Consider the following 5000-nt stretch of genomic DNA (forward strand, 5'->3'; position numbering starts at 1 on the left):
ATACACACACATACAGGCATGGCTTGGGTATATAATATTATCAGTACTCCTGTGTATACATCAGTGTTTGTATCTCATGGTGCATATCACCACTCAATAATGATATTGTAGGATATTATGTATTACTGCAATTTGTACATTATTTTCTCAAGTCAGAATGATAAAAACAAAGTGATGTCGTTGGGATCAGAACTCCGAACGTAAACATCAAGAGCAAATGCTGCAAAGCCACACATCCACACACTGACCAGAAGAGAACAGTCGATTAAATTAACTTCAGTTCCTGACAAATGTGAATGCGCTTAGCCAAGTAGTTATGGTGTTGCACTAACTATAATCAGGTCGTAGTTTCGATTCCCGGACGGGTTAGCGTGCTCTGTTCTTGAGCAAAACACATTCACGTTGCTCTAGTGCTGTGTGGGGACCAAGTTGTGAAAGAATAGACCCAACGTCTCCTCCACGTGTCGTAAAAAGCAACTAATAAGCGGACGAAATAGGATTTGCACTCCGATATTTTAAAACCCTCACCAGTAACGACTACCCAAACATACCTATCAGTTGGAAGGTTGATGCTTGATTGATGCAAGGATATCATCCACCAAAAGTAGTAGGGAATTGCCAAAAAATGGTGAATGCAGCGACGCTCTGTAACAGCGCATACCGCCATACTACTACTATTTGACAAAGAATTACTTCATTTTACCGAAACACAAATGACAAATTTAATCTCGACCGGATTTGAAAGCCCAAAGGCACAGGAAGACTTCTGCAAAATCTCAGACCTTAGCAGATTCTTAGATGCATACAAGGCTCCCAAAATTAAAGAGGGTCAAAAATTTGTTTACAATTACTGTACTCATTTTATCGACTTCGGAACTAAATGAGCGTAGCTGAATACTTTAAGTCAGTTTATACGATGTTCCGCCGGTTTCACAAAAGCTGTAATAATATTACTAATAATTTCAATGATAGGCAGACGGTGCAAATGTTGGATTCCATCAGCTGTTTTAATGACCTGGGCTAGATGGTTACTCGGGTAGGTGATTAAACAATGCCTTTCGTCATTTCTCTTACCACGTCTCGTTCGTTTTATATATCTCTGTTTCACTCTTTTCCCGCTCTCTATCTCTCTCTATTGTGCACATACATTCGCTAAGACGTAGATAACCAGTCTTCTTACACTAGACCTACCGGATATTTCGAGGATGTAACATCTGAAGGAAAAGAGAATAGCACCTGAAATCGACAATCGACTTTCAGCTAAGTAGAATGGAGGAACATGATATGAAGAAAAACACATTCCTCAAAGGAACATAACCATTCTTGGTCCAGAAATCGAACTAACAAGATTATGATCATGAGCCAAACACCCTAGCCACTACACCACGGACTCTCTCTCTCTCTCTCCATGCACCCTTCCCATCTCTTTCTTTTTCTATGTCATTCTCTGTATACATACATACACACACAAATGCATGTATGTATGTACATACGTATTGGTCCCTCGCTAGTCTGAGTCTCACTTGTAAGAGCACAATATCTTCGGGTTATTTAGAGTCCAACTGATGGGATTAGCATGACATCTGTACATACATTACTTGTCAAAGGGTATAGCGATGGAGATGGTATTGAGCACTCTTTTATTTCTGAATGTCAACAGTATACATGTATATGTGTGTGTGTGTGTGTGTGTGTGCACGCGCGCGCGCGTGTGTGTGTGTGTGCATGTGCGCGTGTGTATAACAAATGAGAGAAACAGATGAAATACAACAGATATATTATTAATCACAACGATCGTTTCAACCTATCTTGCGTCAGTTTGTCGCGGGTGAGTTACTATACAAATGGTTATGGTGCATCCTTCGGTGCAGATGTGTCTCGTCAGGTGAGTGATTTTTAAAAGGAGCCTCGCTCAATAAACTCAGTTTCGCTTGGTTCGATTTTACAACATATCGACATTTGCCGGTAGGTGGCTGCCTACGTGGTTTGGGGAGTGTATATGAGAATGGATTGACACAGGAGAGTTAGTTTGAGATTATTATTATTATTATTATTATTATTATTATTATTATTATTATTATTATTATTATTATTATTATTATTATTATTTTTATTATTATTATTATATTATTATTTTTATTATTATTTTTATTATTATTATTATTATTATTACTATTTTTATTATTATTATTATTATATTATTATTTTTATTATTATTATTATTATTATTATTATTATTATTATTATATATTATTATTATTATTATTATTATTATCATTATTATTATTATTATTTTTATTATTATTATTATTATTATTATTATTATTATTATTATTGAACTCTGTTCGTGGATTTCAAAGAGGAAAGACGTGTGTTCGTGAGCTGTAAGTCTTTTGTACAATTTTTCAGATAATATTGTTGTATCTGAAACTTTTAATGACATTTCTGTGGCCAGGCCGACTGGGCTCTTGCTGAGCTGAGTCGTTAGGCGGGACGTTATCCTGTTTGGGGCGAATTTTCAATTTGAATTCTCCATTTTTATCATTTTTCAATTTTAAAATTTGCAAAACGTCCTTGGTGAAGAGTCAGGCCTTCCATTCCTTTTGACTTCCCCCTCTGCTGTCGGAAAATAACCAAAGAAGTTTTAAAGTTAATTATCTCCGCCCTCTCCGTGCCTTAAAAGGCAGAGAGAGGAACGACCAAAGTCTTGCTAGCACGTGCAAAGCTGAGCAACAGAAGGAATAAGAAGAAAAGAAACTCACGAAAGAAGAGGAAAAACACGCAAATTCAGTTAATGGACGCTGCTAGCGTCGCAACATCTGTGAATCGAAGCCCTCCCATTACCACCACTAACACGTCGAACACTCGAACAACAACTACAACCCAATGCATTAAACAGCCAGGTTTTGCTTTAATGGTAAAGCCTAGAAATGAATTCATTGATGTTTCTGTAGAATTTCTCAAAGACTAAAGAAACATGTTAAGAAAAAGCGAAAGATGTGTTTCGATAAACGCACCTCCAGATATTATAGACAATACAAACAAACGTACCATAGTGTACAAAACTATATCTTTAAAAAATAGACGCTTAGAAACTGCCACAAAGCAAGCAGTTGAAAAATGCTTGCAAGCCATTTGTAAAGACATAACATATCTGACGAGGTATAAGAAATATGGCACAATTGAAGTGAGATTTGCTGCAGAACACGGAGCTAAACAGCATTCAGCAGTCCAGCTGAGAAACTTGTTCTAGTACCAACATACTTGGGGCGGCTCGTCACCAAGATAAAAATACTGGAGATATCACCAGAAATAAATGCTGGATTGTCGCAGCCGTCCTCCTCGACTTGGAAGATAAAATCAGAACCATCCAAGTCGAGAAACAAGGTAACAACAACTGAATTGGTCAGGAATGATCCAAATAATGGTCCAAATAAGCCAAGACGTTTTGGAACAAATTCCTGAACAACTCAGCCTTCCAGCTGACAATATGCTGAACGTCACAGTTGAGGGCAGAATGCCAAGATGTTATCAATGCGGACAGAATAACCACCTGAAAGTCTTCTGCCCACAACTAGAACAGAGGGAGGGCACTACCCCTTTGATACAAGCACTACCCACACCACAAAACTGAAGCTACCTTAATTACAGAAGCAACCCCACCAAGAGAAAAAAACCAAACGAAAAGAAAGCAGAGGGGGCTCCAGCAAACGCATCACCACCAACAACAACTATACCAGTGACAACGCCAACAACAACAGAAGCGCTGATCACAACCATCACACAGCGCCTATAAAAACGCCATCGCATCTCTTGCTAAAAAAAACATTCAGCAAATTTCGACCCACTGGAACCATCCCTTCCCGAATCTGACCACCCAGACGTGTCGTGCGGAGAGGCCGATAGAAGTGAGTGGACAGAAATTACACGCACAACAGTATACCAACAAATAAACAAGCTGTACCCCACAAAAGCATTCAAAATCACCCGAAAACAACATCACATAAACATCCACGCTTCCAACACCTTCACCAACACCACCACTAAAAACTCCACAGACACAGTCAATAGTACAAGGCACAACAGGGTCAAGACAGAAAGTAAACGAAAATAACAAAAACACCACAAAACTCACCGCCATAAACACAGACAACACAAACTTACTATTATACATAAAGAAAAATACAGACATCAAAATGGCAGACTTTGTTTCCCCCACGCATAATGCACTGCTACCATACATACAGATACTTTGAACATCGCAACATACATACAGCAATACAAAATCCAAATTTCCACAGGTAGTTGGAGGCTTCAACACGGAAGTGTTCTGGAGTTTCTACAAATCTTTGATCATGGAGATCACTACACCCCACTTCTCCTTTTTCTTTTTACCAGTCATTCAAATGCTCATATGTAAAATAGGTTGTATAAATGTACGTGGCTTGGGGTCATCTTGGAAACAAGGCCACCTATCAACGACCTCAGGTCACGAGGAATAGACGTAATAACCGTTACTGAACCCAGGCTAACCGAACTGCGAGCTTTCTTGCGCATTTTCCATGACTACGAGATCTATTCATCTCCGTCTCGGTGGGGAATGGGTGGTGGGGGTACTGCGGTATTGTTTCGGAATGGTCTGAATATCAAAAAAGATCCGTCTTCTTGGACACAGAAGGTAAGTTGGTGGTTCTGGACGTGAATGGTAGTGACAGTGAGGCCTTCAGACTGGTGGCTGATTACGCGCCGACAGGTGCAGGACATCCAGAATATTACAGGTGTCTGGAGGTATTCCTGGGTATGTCCCCACCTTTAGTGTTAGAGGGTGATTTCAACGCCATCATAGCTGCACAAGTGGACTCTGGGGCTAGCCGATAGGAAACGGGGTTGCAAAAGCCTCGCAAACCTGCTAAGACATTTTCAGCTGTCTGACAGATACCGACTGGATTTCTCAAATGTGCCAATGTGGACATGGGCAAACTGTGTCGGAACATTCAGAC

Source organism: Octopus sinensis, linkage group LG1 (assembly GCF_006345805.1).
Source record: "Octopus sinensis linkage group LG1, ASM634580v1, whole genome shotgun sequence".
NCBI classification, from domain to species: Eukaryota; Metazoa; Mollusca; class Cephalopoda; order Octopoda; family Octopodidae; genus Octopus; species Octopus sinensis.